The sequence below is a fragment of the Emydura macquarii genome, unplaced genomic scaffold (assembly GCF_026122565.2).
Source record: "Emydura macquarii macquarii isolate MOO-44397 ecotype Brisbane River unplaced genomic scaffold, CSIRO-AGI_Emac_v2 contig_2422, whole genome shotgun sequence".
NCBI lineage: Eukaryota > Metazoa > Chordata > Testudines > Chelidae > Emydura > Emydura macquarii.
The window spans coordinates 4,416,734-4,432,671 of record NW_027132559.1 but is presented as its reverse complement, the minus strand read 5'-3'; the positions used below and the strand labels follow the sequence as shown (position 1 = coordinate 4,432,671).

The 15,938-nt window shown below is 45.9% G+C and overlaps 1 protein-coding gene across 2 annotated transcripts in view; it reads left to right on the top strand.

The window, feature by feature from the left end:
- Positions 1-8,990: 8,990 nt before the first annotated feature.
- Positions 8,991-15,938, top strand: part of POMGNT2 (protein O-linked mannose N-acetylglucosaminyltransferase 2 (beta 1,4-)) — a 95,923-nt gene continuing 88,975 nt past the window's right edge. For both annotated transcript variants that reach the window (XR_010922330.1, XM_067561822.1), the window contains exon 1: positions 8,991-9,183. The gene's annotated coding sequence lies outside the window, so the exon portion shown is untranslated. The remainder of the gene's footprint in view (positions 9,184-15,938) is intronic.

Sequence of the window (15,938 nt, the reverse complement as noted above, 5' to 3'; positions counted from 1 at the left end):
GAGGTAAGAAAGTATTATCCTCACTTTACAGAAGCAGAGCTGAGACCCAGAAATATTAAAATCAACAGTATCCACTAATTTTGGGTGCCAAAATTGAAATACTTAGGACCTGATTTTTCAAAATATGCAGCATTATGCAGCACTTTATATGTTCAAAACAGAGCTCCGACTGACTTCAATTGCCGCTGTATGTGCTCAGAATTTCTGCAAGACAGACCCCAGGATCTTAAGTCAGGCACCCTGAAAATGAGTAACCTACAATTACTGAGCACCTGTGAAAAGTTTATTTTAACTTGCCTGACATCACATGGGAACTGTGTGGCAGAAGCAGGGATAGAATCCAGTTCTCCAGGCAGCATTCAACTGCCTTTGTCATCCTCCCTCTTCCTGCAATCACCTGTCTCATTCACTACAACGCTTCAACTCTGCAACAAATGAAGCAGGAGTCTATACTCAACAGTCACCTTCTCTACACAGCTGTGATACGTCCCCAGAGCATGTCAATCCTGTGCACAGAATGAGACAGGAGGTCCTAGTTTTTTTTAAAAAAAGCAAACTGAAAAAACCAGAAATTCCATCCACGTGGTTGGTTCATCAGCAGGGTTGAAACCTTTAGCTCTACCACACAGACCTCTACCACTTGAGCTAATGGAGTAACTGATATCAGGAGTAAATTGCCATCCTCTGTGTCAGCGGTTCTCTAACTTTTTTTGCTGGGACCCCCTTTGAAAATATTTCAGGCTGTGACAACCCACCGCCCCAAAAAGTAACGACTCCCCATGCCATGCCACCCTCCCTCATGTCATGCCACCCTTACTTCTGCACTGCTGCTGTGGGTGGCACTGCCTTCAGAGCACCTGGCCAGCAACCGTTGTTCTCTGGCCATCAAGCTCTGAAGGGCTCTGGCTGTCTGCCATGCACAGGGCTGTCAGCCACAGCCCTGGCATGTGCAGGGCCTGACAGCTCGTGACCCACCCATAATAACCTCACGACTCTTGAGGGGTCCCAGTCCCCAGTTTGAGAACCCCTGCTATGTAGATCAGTATCAGAAGGGAATAAGACACACACTTTGACAGAGGGTTTCACAGATATTTGCTGACAGCAGAGGAATGATGAGACTCAGGGAGCTTGGGTTCCATTTCAGACTCTGATGGTGTATGCTCTAGTGGGCACAGACTGTTCTGTTTTTTTCCCCCTTCTACCCACTCCTCTCCAATCTGTCCCAGTCCCAATCCTATGTCTTCCTCACCCTTGTCTTTTCATTCCAGATGCAGTACCCTTGCCCAGCCAGTCCTACTTCTCTTCCCATACCTTGGCTCCTCAGCAGATCTGTCTCCACTCCTTCCACTGATTCCCAATCTCCTTACCCAGCCATTGCCAACATCACTCCCAGCTCCTCATCCAATCTCAGTCTCTCCCCTACCACTGGCTGTGAGCCCCCACCCCATGCTTGTTTCCCTCTATGGCTCCCGGTCCCAGTCTCCTTCTCCAACTAGTCCCGGTTTGCAAAAAATTTTAGCCTAAGACAGACACCCAGCTTGGAAACTTTCAGCCCAAACAATTACAATTTGTCTAAATTATAAGCAGCTGAAATCAGGTTGACAATGGGATGTGTGGTGCAGCCTTAATAACAAGCATTGTTACCAGCCCTGCCTATAATAAGAATAATAAATAACAATAATAATAAGAGCAATGCTGATTCTAAAAAGACACTTTCTGCTACATCTGTAAGCAAGCCAATTAAAGTGTGTTCCTGTAGATTCTCTGTAATATTGGTCAGGGGCTCACTCTTCCTAATATAACCTGAGGGGTATATTCTGTCTATATAGTGTGGCCTCAGAGGCTTCCCTAGAGATGGATGGGACAGGGGCTGGATGTGAGAAGGGTAAGGGTAAAGACTCCATTGTTATGTGGATCCTCCTGCCCGCCATTCCCCTTATGGAAGGAGCACATAACAGTCAGAAGGGTTACTGTAGCCTCAGGGCTGTTATAATTGCTACGGAGTAGCTTTACAAATGGGTTGAGAGAAGATTGCTCCAACTTGTCACCTCCACAATGGAGCTACCATTATTCTCAGGCTGTGCGTTGCATGGGTGGATTTGTGCTTAATAGAACACTTAATCTCTGGAACCTGAGGTTTTAGCTGTTTGTCATAATAAACAACATTTTAAAGAGTGATGGATGATATTTGAGCATCATCATTTGTCTGCAGCGATCACTACAAATATGGCGTGATTACTCTCTGTCACCTTAATGACCTACTGCATTTTTATGAGTCATATAACATTCAAAAAGACATAAAAGATGGCACAGGAGTACGCCACTATAAAACTGTAATGATTTATTTTGCAACATTTGAAGGTAGCATATTTTGTGCCTGAACCTGTGCTCTTTACACACCCCCAGCTTCTCCTTGAATACAGTGGGCAACTTGGGTGTGCAAAGACAGCAGGACCATGCTCTTTGATCCTATGGACAGAGTCAACTAGCTGGTCTCTAGCAGAAAGTCTGCTGGGGAAAAAGTACTGAATTAGAAAATGGCTGCAATCTTCTTTCTATGGGGTAAAACTCGGGAGTAATCAGCACAGCACAAAATGTGAGTGGCATTGGGTAGAGAGGCTACATAGCCCAGTTTTTAAACTGTCTGTAGAGTATAGGAACTGGGTAATATCCCTTTAAATAATTTATGAGCCCTCTAGTGGCCCTCACTATGTTTTCAGAAGCCACCAGAACCATGGCAGAGCTCCGGTGCCTGCATAGAAAGGTAGGCCTTGCATTTGTATGTTAAACATGCTTAGTAAACACGGTTATTGGATTCCACTGTTTCTGGGAGGTTCCTTCACATTACATATATTATGTAAAGAGCAAAAGACAACTGTTTCCAAAACTGTTTCCTAGCACAATGCTTCTGTAGTGTAGACAAAGTCATATGGAAACTCCTCAGTTTCTGTCCCCACTAATTTGAAAAAACAAATGCTGAATTCTTTAAGGTTCCTGTGATCATGTAACTGACCTCAATCTAAGAGAGGACTGAGTCATATATCTCTCCGTTTATTACTTTGAATCTTAATCTTATTCTACAATACCATACCTAAGTAGATAATTCCATAGTGGTGTCTCTTATTAACAGAACTGTGCAGGAAGTGGAATTTTCATTTAGTGGGTAATTTTGTGATTTCTAAATTTGTTTTGTTTCGAATTCTAAATTTACCTCTTCCACTGCAGAAGTGAACAGAGAATTCAGTCCCAGTAGCACTGCATTTGATTAGTGAAACGCTAACTACCTGTTCCTCTTGACAGTTTTACATTCAGCTTTTCTGTAAAGTTATGCTTCTTTATTTTGGGACTTGTCCTGAGAGGTGCTGAGCCCCTCAATTCCCATTGACCTTGAAGGGAATAGTGGTTGCTCAACACCTTTCAGAATCACATGCCTTGAATGTAGTGTAGTCTGCATTTTTTTTAGGGCTTCTGTGCTACTATTGCTGCTACAGCTCCTACAGCAGAGCAAAATATTCTATTTTAATACTTACTTTTTAAAGGTATTTATAGCACATCTCTCTATCTGGCAATGTATTTTGCAGCAGAATGCTAAGTCTACTGTCCTTATCATGAAAATTAGGACCTCCAGATAAGAAAATAAGCTATGTATGTTGTGAAACATTTCAGATTTCTTTTTCTTAAGAGATGCAGTGATTTAATAGAAGGTTTATCAAAATATCCGTTAGTCTGAATAATTTATCTCCTTTGACAACAGACAAGATCTAATATGGAATATCCCATTGTCACCACATGCAGGAGTCCCTCCTAGTAACTAGCAGTCTGTAGAGATTAGTCCAGATGAGGAGATCAGAAGGCTATCAGGACAACATCTGGCAAACTAGGGAAGCAACCCATAGGCACAACATCTCCACTCACACTGTCTGAATACATCTGAAAAATCTATGAACCAGAACAAAATTAAGTTTCCTGCTTTTCATCAATATAAAATTCATTGAAATGAAATAATTAATGTAGAGGATTAAAGAAAATGAAAGATTATACATTATACATAAGATAAGCAATTAATTTCTAACATTATTACATTTCAGACCTGAATATTAGTTCCAAAGGTGACTGAAAAGATGTTTGCTTTTCAAGATATATAAGTGATTACAATCTTTCACTCTGCTTTAATAATATACTTAATTGCTTCACGGCCACACCTCATGCTGGTCAAATTCGCTTCACAGGGAGAAAATTATTTTCTGTTCTCCTTTAGCAAATAAATTGTCTACCATCCTTAATCTGGGTAATAAAACAGGCTGCATCAGTCTGCTACTACTGCAGGTCTGCATATTTCATCGGCTCCAGTACAAAGTATTAATGACAGCTATTTTCTTTGTGCCATCAGGAGCAAATTGGGTGCATAATGTGAAATGTAAAGCCAATAGATTTGTTGAAGTTGTTTTCATTGTCTTCCATTACTGCTTTTGTGACAAAAACTAAATTATCTGCCTATGACATTTGTATTGCACACTAAATCTGGGAGGGATGCTATTTTATAATTTGCTATTCAGTATAGGAGATAATAAATACATAGCAGTCCTCCATGTCTCTCTCTCTCTCTCACTCACTCACTCACACACTGCTGTTTTAGGTCAGTAGGCTCCTCCAAAGATACAACTGAACATAAATTGGGCTGGAAAAATCATAGAATGCTTAAAAGAATAGAAAAGTCCAATGTTCAAATCAAATTTTCCATCTGAGAAAAATTTAGAACTATTTCCTAATGTGATATTTTTCTTTAGAGCAGAGGACTGGGAGGTAGGATTTATGGGGCCCAATAAAACCCTGCACTGTGGCCTATTTACACAGGCAGTGTTGCAGTAAAAGGGGCTACAGTCCTGTGGATCCAGTCATCGGGCACTATCAAGAGCATGGAGTGAACTTGGATACTCTAACCTGCATTGGGGGCTGACGCTGTCTCCCAGTCAGCCCTGCATAGGGAAGAGGTAAAGGTGGTGTAAAACACAGCTCTATTGCAGGGATTAATTTGGTTCATGGGTTCTGTTCCTGGTTTTTGTCAACAGCTTGCTGTGTTATCTGGAGGAAGTCATTTAGATTTATACAAGACCTATAACAATATCTACAACAAAGGCGATAGTGAGAGTTCTCATAGAGTCATAGACTTTAAGATCAGAAGGGATCATTATGATCATCTAGTCTGACCTCCTGCACAATGCAGGCCACAGAACCTCACCCACCCACTTGTGTAATAGACTCCTAACCTATGACTGAGTTACTGAAGTCCTCAAATAATGGTTTAAAGACTTCAAGAAACAGACAATCCATAAGAGAATCCACCAGCAAGTGATCCATAACCCATACAGCAGAGAAAGGCAAAAAAACCCCAGGGTCTCTGCCAATCTGCCTTGAGGGAAAATTCTTTCCCGACCCCAAATATTGCAGTCAGCTAAACCCTGACTCACCAGCCAAACACCCAGAAAGAATTCTCTGTAGTAACTCAGAACCCACCCCATCTAACATCTCATCAAAGGCCATTAGGCATATTTATCACTATTAGTCAAAGATCAGTTAATTTCTTAGAGTCTGAGGCTTTTACACAGTCCTTTCTTAGGCAATAGTCCCATTGACTTCAGTGGGAGTTTTACCTGAGTAAGGTCTGAGAAAGACCAGGGTATCTGACCCCTTCATATGTATGTAAAATCTCTTGAGATCCTCACATGAAAGGAGTAGTGTGAGGCCCTGATTCAGGAAAACATCCCTATTCAGGATAGCACTTAAGCATGTGCTTAAATGCCACTGAAGCCACTAATGTACATGAAACTTAAGCAGAAGTTTAAAATTAAGGATGTGCTCAACTGCCTTCCTGAATCAATACTCAGGACTGAGCATTCAGTATTATTGTAATTGGAAATTGCTGACACAAAATTTAAATCAACATGCATTTATGTTGTTTTAAAGACCTGGAAGAAGATTTTGTCAGTTACATGGGAACAACTTTTTGTGTTTTGTTTTTCTATTACAAGACAGCAAGCCAGTGAGCCTCCTTTAGGTTGGAGTGTAATCAGACCAACTGGCACCACAGAACAGTGAGATACACAACCAGAATTGGCTAATGCAGTGATACTGAGACTGTGGCTCTCAAGCCACAAGTGGCTCTTTAAGGAGTCTCCTGTGGCTCTTTGCAGCACAAGATATTAAAACACAGTGTGATTTAATTATTAACCAATCTATGTTATTAACCGATCAGCATGGGCACAGCGTGAGGGCTGCCTTTGGGCACACTGGTCGAGGAGGGCACCAGCCCTCCCCCTGTGGCCCTCACCAAGGCCCCGCCCATGCTCCACCCCTGGCCTCCACATGCTGCCGTGAGAGGAGTTGGTCAGGTCTGCCCTGGCAGTCGCTTCTGCTGCACGTGGCAGACCCAAGCTGGGATAATCCTGGCACCACAGCTACTATCCTCCAGCACGGCAGATAGCGCAGCGCAGTGTGGGACCCTGCCTCGTGGCATGGAGCCCAGCCAGCGCCTGCGGACCCCTCTTTGCCCTCTCCCCCGAGAGGTTAAAGTGGCAAGTGGGGGGAGGGGGCAAAGAGGCGCAAGTGGCAGGCAGGGGAGCAGGCCAAACAGGAACAGGACCTGCCTGGACCCCTCACGGTAGCTGGGTTCCATGCCAGCAGGCAGGGAGGGCAGGTGCCCTTTGCTTTCCCAGGGCGCCTGCAGCCTGCACAGGGCCCCACGTTACGTTCCCTGTGGCACTGGAGGACAGAGGCTGTAGCACCGGGCCATCCCGGCCTGGATCTGCCACGCGCAGAAGTGACTGCTGGGTGCCAGGCTAACTCTGCAGCAACTGACAGAGAGGAGAACACTGTGCGGCAGCACTGAGCTTTTATGCGCGCCATGCAGGTTCCCGGGTGGCTGAGGAGGCAGCATCTATTACTCAGCCTCCCGGGTTCATCAGTAATCTTCCTGGGGTGTCCAGGGGACCCAGGAAGCCGAGTAGCAGATACCGTCTCCTCAGCCACCGGGGAACCTTCATGGAGCATAAAATAAGCAAAACCTTCCACCCTCTCAAGAGGCAGGGCCACCACGGCCCAGGCATCCAGCAGTGGGGTGGCAGCGGCTCCACCAGGAAAGGCCTTCCCTGGCCTTTGATACCTGTTGCCTATGCCAGTCAGGGTGCTTTCACTATATTATTAACCAATTAACTTATCAACTCACTCTAAGTTAATTTATTTGCTGTGAGAATAATATATAAACTAAATATTTCCCCTGTCATTCACCCTGTTGTGGCTCTTTTTGGCAATGTTGATCACTAATTTGGCTCCTGAACCACTGAGGTCTGAGTATCACTGGTGAAGCAGGGTCTGAATGAGCACTTCCATGACATCTAGTAATGAGCTTTGGAAGAGACCTTCAGGAGATTACCTTGTTTGCAAGGACACACCCACCATGCTGGGTGCTTGGCATCATGGGGCTGTTTTACCCAAATGATCACTTTTGACTGGTGTTGGATCACAGGTCACTTGTTGTTGGGGGCAGGGCTACTAAAGGGTTGTTATCCTTGTTGCGTGAATCAAGGGCAACAGAACTGTGCTTGGCATACTCTGATTGAGGGACTCACCCTCAACTAAACTGCACTCGCTAGGCAGATATGGGTGCCAGAGGCCAGTGGAGTTGAGAGGGTAAAGACAGGTATTTGTACCTGTTGGTGTGTGCCCTGCCCAAGGATCCTAGACACCATTTGACCCTTCTTCTCTCCACTGTATACTCACAGAGCTGATTAAGACTCAATTGAAGGTCTTGTTACATACCACAGAGCTGAAATCTCTGATAACCAGATCTAAGCATTAGACCTGCTTGGGGACAGTGCCTCTGATGCAAGAGACTGTACAGTGTGCAATGGCAGTGAGGCTCCCCCACCAACACGTAAGCGGGGCAATGGTCCTGCTATTGTGGGGAACTTTCCTGGTTTATACACTACCCTGGTGGAATTGGTTAGTAACAGGATATGAGTCCTTGCTCCCACTCCCTTTACTCAGAGGCCTGGCTGACCTCACAGACTCCCCTTCCATTCTCCTGTGTGGTAAAGTCCTTGTAACCCTAACAAGGCTGGGCCCAGGATTCCCGAAGGCTCAACCCCCCCATCTTGTCATGGTGTCCCCCCTCTGGGATAATCTCTCTTCACTGGACACTTCTTTGACCCACTGATCATTGCATATAGTTCAAAGCGAATACAATTTATTAAAAAGTAATCAATTAAAAAAATAAGGAAAAAATGGAAAAGGTTAAAGGAAAACGCCTACCGCTGCCTTGTGGGCACTGGGACATCACACACAGCGTCTCTGGGGTGGAAAGGAAGTTCACAGTCTGTTTCTCATGTGTCCCAGACCTCATGCCCAGGCCCTGGCTGTGCTGCAGGTCAGACACTTGCTCTGGCAGTGGCCACACCCACAGGCGTTAGGTGGCAGGACCCTTCTTCCCAGCATCACCCCCCCAGCGAGGTCACAATCCCCCTCCAAGTCTGGCCTGCAAGACCTCCTGGCTGATGGCATCTCCCTGCGCTGGGCCCTCTGCCCAGGGTCCCCCTCGCTCTCTGCAGCTGCTCACCGCACTCAGCTCCAGCTCCTCTGCCTCAGTGCGGCCACTGCTCTGCCTCCAACTCAACTCAACTCAACTCAGCTCAGCTCAGCTCAGCTCAGCTCCCTGGGTTGCTCCTCTGGCTCCAGCTGCTGTGGCTGTAGGTGCAGCTCTCTCCTTAGCTGGGCCCTGCTCTACCCAGGCAGCTGCAGCTCACAGGGAGGACGGGACTTCTGGCCATCTGGCTCCCTCATTGGCCTGTCTGCCCTGTCAATCAGGCTGACCTGGAGCCTTGGCCTCTCTCCAGTGGCTCTAGAGAGTGTCCGTCACAGGGTCCTTATTTCACATTGACCTTTCCCTTTCCCTTTCGTACTGAGAGATGCCGACCAAAAAACCCCACTAAGTTTCAGTAAGGGGCCAACAGTCCCCTGACAAACAGCTGACATCACTGAGAGCTGTATTAAGTCTCAAGAAATCCTGGAGCAGTGAGTGGCCAGCAGAGCGGAACAGCCGGCGGGGCAGAGCGAGCAAGGTGCATTCCCTTCCCTGCCACACCAAGCTAGGGAAGGAGGAGAACTCTGCATTGACCCAGGACAACAACTGTGAGTGGGGTGCGGTGAAGGGAGGGGCACATGAGAGGAACTTTTGGTTGCTGGATTTAAGAACCTGAGGCAAAGGGACACTGCCCCATGTTTTGCTCATGGTTTTATGCCTGAGAAATCTGCTTGTGGCATTTTCCCAGGTTAATGCTGGGTTACTTTCCCCCTTTTATTAAAAGTCTCTTTTCTACACTTAGACTCTGTACTTGCAAGAGGGGACGTATTGCCTCTGGAGGTGTGGTGTTGTCCCAGATTACTGGGTGGGGGCTCAAGCTGGTTTTCTGTTGTATTGTTGAAAAGGAACCCCTAGATCAGCGGTTCCCAACCTGTGGTCCGCGGATACCTGGTGGTCCGCGAGGCTACTACAGGGGGTCTTGCAGAAAAGAAAAATACTAACATTGCAGGGAGGGACGATGGGGGGGGGGGGGCTGGGACTCACACATGTGCAAAGGGACAGGGGAGAGTCCCGCCGGCCGCGCCAGTTGAGTAGGCAGGAGAGTGAGGCAGTGGCTGGGAGGCGCCCAGGTGACGGGTCTGGGGGGTTGGGCGGGCACAGGGAGTGTCCCCAGTCCTGGGGTGGGACCAGGAGCGCAGCGGCGGGGCAGATGGGCTCAGGGGGTGGGCAGGGCATGGAGGTGCTTTATTGCCCCCTCCTGCAGGCTGGGGGGCGGTGGGCCCCATGGGCCTGAGGTGAAGACTGGGAAGCCAGAGCGGAGGCACCTCCTCGCTTCAGCCAGTGCTGTTGAGGTCCCATCCCCCCCTGCACCCGGTGCCAGACAAAGCCCACCCCAGCTGCTGCAGTGTGGCCCGGGCAGGGCAGAGACACACACACCCACACCCCGGTGTATATCTTGCTGCGCTGGCTGAATAGCCCCTCCACTCCCCAACACAGCCAGCTTCCCCCGGGAAGAGCTCCATGGCAGAGAAGCCGCAGCCACGCACTTTGGGGACCCCCACGCACTCCCCCACTTGCCCAGGTGGGGCAGCTGCCACAGCGCATGCTCAGCAGAGGGGATGCCAGTGTCCTCCTTCCACACTGCACCAGTAGCATGTGGTGGTCCGCAAAATGTTTGGGGGTTGAAAACACTCAAAAAGATTGGGAACCGCTGCCCTAGATATTGAATCTGGAACCTTGTTGCTGCCAACTCCAATGGGCAGAAGGGTTACATTTTTAGGCTAAAGTCACACAAAGAATGGGAAAATTTAGTAGTATTGCACACAAAATGCATATTCAAATTTTTAAAATAATCAAAAGAGGGGAAGTTGCTGAAGATGCCTTAATGTGTTCCTTTGATTGCGTGCTTCACATTTGTGCTTAAACTTGCTAAGGCATCTATTCTGTTATTCATGAACCTAAAGGAGTCAATGTAGAAATATAATGCACCTAAAGTTTCCAGGCACATTTGTTTGGGAAGGAGAAGGGGGAGGACATGACCTTTTTCTATAAACATCAGACACATTTTACATCTGAGTTATCAGGAAATAAGGATAATGCCAGAAAATGTCTGTGCAAATTTTGCTGTAGTCCCTGGGACAGACTGACTATCTTGTAATATCCTGAACAAACCTTACGTAATTAAGATAAGCTTTATTGATTTAAGTTAAATCCTATTGAATGAGGGTTAACACCTTTGGGATACATTGTATTAAAAATGCAATTGTGTATGAGTTATTGTATGTACATACAAGGCATTGTATGTACCTTCTCCAGTAGGAGATGATGTTAATGTACTTCCTCTATCATCAGCCTTTGAAACCATCCCCTGGAGATAAATGCATATACTAGTTCAACCTGGGTTCTTCAGAGACCAACAGACAAAGAAAATACTTTTGGATAAAAGCCTGGAATTTAACTTGACTCAGGGTTTTCTTCCTGATCCAGCAAACAAACAGGACCTCTGTCTAGGGAAGGCCCCAATCCTTTGGGAAGGGTTGAAAGGGTTTGGGCCTACTGAAGCCAGTTAAGACTGGATGATTGCTCTGAGCGGAAGCGCTAATCAACTTGTAACCAGAAAGAAACCCTGAGGGTGGGGTAATGCCTGGAAAGCTTATTATCATGGGTATAGGTTCTTTTATTGCTTTTAATATATTTTCTCTGTAGTGCTTTTTACCTTAAGAATAAAGTAGGCTTGCTTAGAAAACAGTGTGGTAACTTTATATCTGTAGCAATCACTCTATTATCAGTCTCTGAAGAGAAAGTAAGCAGGTCTGTTTAAGCAGACTGTCTTTGCTGGGAAATACACAGTGAAGGCAGGGAACTGTACAGCCTGGAAATACCCCGGTCAGAAGGGAGAGAGATGCGTGTCTCCACCCAAGGAAGATAACGCTGGGGAGCAAGAAGTCTGAGAATGGGTGTCCTTGTTGGACCACTGAGGGTATGTCTACACAGGGATAAAAGACCCACAGCACACTTCAGGTTGGCATGAGTCAGCTGAGTTGGCCTTGCAGGGTTAAAATCACTGAGTCGATGTTTGGGCTTGGGCAGGATCCCAGAGCTCAGACTGTAGCCCGAGCCCAAACATCGACACAGCGATTTTTCAATGCCAGAGCCCTGGGAACCTGAGTCAGCTGACCCAGACCAGCTGCAGATTTCTTATCCTTATTCTTATCCTTATTCTTAGATGTACCCTGAGGGGAAATACAGGTGCAGTTGCCCTGAACTGTGACAGACACTTTTTGTCAGTTTGGTGCAGCTCCTTGTCAATTTAATGCAAAGAAATGACATGAAATAACAAGAGGCAGGGAAAGTGTAGAGACTGGAATGCAGAAATGGTAAAAAGATTGATTCATGACATGAAAAAATTCAGAAGATTTTATGATGGGTGGGGGGGGGGGGAATTTTGACTGGAATACTGAAAGCCTTCAATGTTTCACTCTTGTTCACAGCTGGTCCACATTTTAAATCAGCAGGCATTAAAACATGTGGGATATGCTGGCCTGCCTGGTATAAAATTGGGTAATATCTCATTCCTAGCCCAAGCAGTGGGTGCTGGGATTTCCCCAGGGGCAGTGATGAAAGTAGATTGAAAAAGGATGGTGAGCTCTAACTGCAACAGCCAAGAAAGAGGAGGAGCTTCTGTGAGAGGAGTGGGGAGCTCTTCTGATTTCTCTTATTTTAACTCCTGGCTTAAGATTTCTTCTAGGCTACAGAATGACAGTGCCCTGGTCCACAGGACATGACGGCTGGTGGATCTATAAACACACCAGCCCCTCACCTGCTCTTGGTCTTGGTTTGTCCCTTTAGCCCTCTGCATAACAGCACACATTTTGGAAGCTGGAGACCATTCAGTACTGGGGCATGCACCTCCTTGACATTCTTCCCATCTCCGGCTCTTCCTTGCTCAATGAAATGGCATTGGTTCTGTTACAAGTGCGTCCACCACACCTTCAGACAAAAGGGGTCAAATTCTGCCCTTAATTGCAGCTTGATTACTGGAGTGCAAAAGGTGTACTGAAACTGTGTAGCAGTATGGGTAATAAACTGGGTAGCCTCAGCAGTGGTGGGAACTATTTGAATCTAACTTGAAAAAGAAATGTCAAAGTAATTTTTTTTTTGTTTTTGTTTTTTCTTTTTTTTTTTCCTGTTGAGCACCAGGCTTAGATTATTGCCTTTCTTTCTGTCAGAAAAACAGCCTTAAATGGTGCTGGCTTCTGAGAAACTTATGTCTCATTTTGCTTTCTGTTAGAGTTGGGCTCAAACCAAAATTCTGGATCTGAGCACAGCTGAGCCTGAAATATGAATCCAAATCCAAATTTCACAAATGACCCCTATCTTTGTCATGGGTGGAACCAAAATCCTGCATCCAGACATCAGTGAGCTTGGGAGTGTTTGAGGCTGGGAGCTTCATAAAAATTTTGCATCTCAGGCCTCTTCTACTAAATTTGTTTCTAATGAGAGCTGGAGTTTGTGTGTGTAGAGATCACTCTGATTGTTATGTTGTTGCTACAGCACCATACGTTTGTGTGGTGCGTTGTAGGTATAAAAATACTCTTTCCATAAGTGTTTGCATGTATATGTCAATGCTATATGTGAGCTTGATTCTGTAAGTACTCTGCACATGGAAATCCTGCTGAAGTCAACTAACCATGACTCCAGCCCTGGCCCTGGATGGCCCTGGCCACAGCTGCTGATGGTTCTGGCCACTGCCAGCTCCAGCTCCAGCCCCACTACTGACCGCTCCAGCCTTGGCTGCAGCTGAAGAAGTCACAGAATCCATGATCTATGTGACTAAATCATATCCTTACATACAGGCTGTAGTCAAGTCACTCCTTAACCTTCTCTCTGTTACACTGCAGGAGTTTACTCTATTTAGTGTAACACTATAAAACATGTTTTTTAATCCTTTTGTCATTCTCGTGAATCTTTCTAAACCTTCTCCAATTTATCGACATTCTTCTTGTCTGGGGGTATCAGAACTAGACACCGTATTCCAGCAGTGATCACACCAGTGCCAAACACAGAGGTGAAATAACCTCTCTGCTCCTATCTGAGATTCCCATTTATGCAAATTGAAATTCCAGATAAAGTGAGCATCTTCTACTATAGCCCAAGCCCAAACTCTTCCTGAGGCCAAACTCCCATTGCCTTCCATGAAACGGTTCTGTGACACTATGAGGTCTTGAGCACTTCTGGAAGTACTGAATATTTAGGATTTAGCCCTGAAAGCACATAGCAACCTATCTTGCTGCCACTGAAATAATTGATTTAAAGTGGTGGGGGAAGGCAAAATCAGTCCCATAATGAATTTTAGGACAGAGATAGAGAACACATTTGTAAAAATGTCTGCAACAGTCTATACTAGCACTTCACTATTGCTAATACCACTGGTGCTGTACCAGTGCTAGAACAATGCTGGGAGAACTGCCGAAAATGTCAGTACAGACAAAGCCAAAGAGTATTCCAAAGGGAGCAGTATTATAATCAGACCATTTGAAACAACTTCTGTTGCACAGAATATATCCTGGTCCCAGTGAAGCTCAAAGACACAGATATCATTTATTTAGAAGCTCCAAAGAGACTATGTGTGTAAAAACTCCTGGTCTCTATCTCCTGTTCCCAATTCTACAAAGTGCTGAGCACTTTCTACAGGGGGTAGAATGGCCTCCGCTCACACTGACTTGGGCACGGTCTACACTACAGACCTATGTTGGTGTAACTACATTACCCGGATGTGGACTTTTGAGCACTGTCGTTATACCAACCTTACTCCACCTTTGTAGACAGTGCTATATCAACAGGAGAGTTTCTTCCATTGACATAGCGACTACCTTTTGGGATGGGGAGGTGGATTAACTACGCCAACAGGAACTACACCAGTGCAGAGTTTTAAGTGCAGACCTGTCCTAAAAGGGGAGTGCAGAGGATTTAGCATCGTACAGGACTAGTCCCTAGTCCTTGAGCTGCAGTCCAAGAGTTCCCATGTAGCATAGAACAAAGGTACTCTTAGGGGTTGGGCATAACTGCCACCCGCCATTGAAGATCATTGTAAGAAGCAGTTAAGCTCCTTTATGGACCCAGGTAGCTGAAAAAACAATGGCCTCCATCTCGAGTACAGGTTCATGTCACAACCCAAAACAAAGGCATAAATGCAAGGCACACACCAGTGGAGGGGTTTTGCTGACTATTGTTCTGTCAAGTTTTGCATGTCTGTGAAAGAAAGGCAGAAAGACTAGAGAAACTGAGAAAGAAGATAGCCACAAAGCACTAGACACAGAAACACTGGTAGCTTGGACCTGGGAAAAGCCTAGAGAGAGAGAGTGTTTTTGGACAAAGCACTGGCTGAAAGGGGCATAGAACAGAGAGCAAAGAATCTATTTCCTGGTGTGTTCCGGGAAACAGGACTTTGTCCATTCTCTGTAAACAAACTGGACTGCATCAAAGACACCTTGTCCCGTCATCAGTTTCTCCTCCTAATTGAAACAACCTGCAGGACCCCAAATTTTGGCTAACACTCAAGTAAAAAATATGTATATATTTGGAAACAGTGGCCTATGGGCTATACATACTTGAATGCATAGGTAATGAATGATTAGTGTATCACTTGGTACAGAGTCGCTCCTTTTCTCTACAAGGAATATCTTCTTTTTCCTCTCCTGCTTGCTTATCGTGGTGGGCTGTGTCTTTTGTTTATTTACACTAAATGTGAATATCTGTTCACAATTTTTGTGACACAGCCTATTACTAGGGATCACATACCTTCCCAAAGCCCACCCTACATGCTGGCATGCAGTGGCATGCTATCCTGGCACTCTTTGTTGTCTTGCTATGCCAGCACACTTACCTTTCCAGCCCATTCAAGGTAGGTACTCTCCTGCATCTGTGACTCCTACATCCCTGTGAATACTTCCTGATTCCTGCTCTATGATCCATGTGGCCCCTTACCTATCTTTCCCCATTGTACTTGTGATGAGTTGTACAGGCCCCACACTGATGAGGATGGCAGCAGGACTAGCCCCAGCCCTCTGGCCTTGTCATTCATGTATAATACAGAGAAGGCCTTTAAAAGGGGGGAAACTGCAGTCAATGACGGGGGTGGGGGTAGGGTGACCAGATGTCCCAATTTTATAGGGCCAGTCCTGATATTCAGGGCTTTGTCTTATATAGACACCTATTACCCCCACCCCCTGTCCTGATTTTTCACAGTTGCTATCTGGTCATCCTAAGTGGGGATGGGACTAGGGTTGAGTTTGTGCTAAGAAGCAGACTGTAGGAACAGCTCTTGTAGCTGTGGAGGGCATTCCTAGGCAGAAAACCTTCA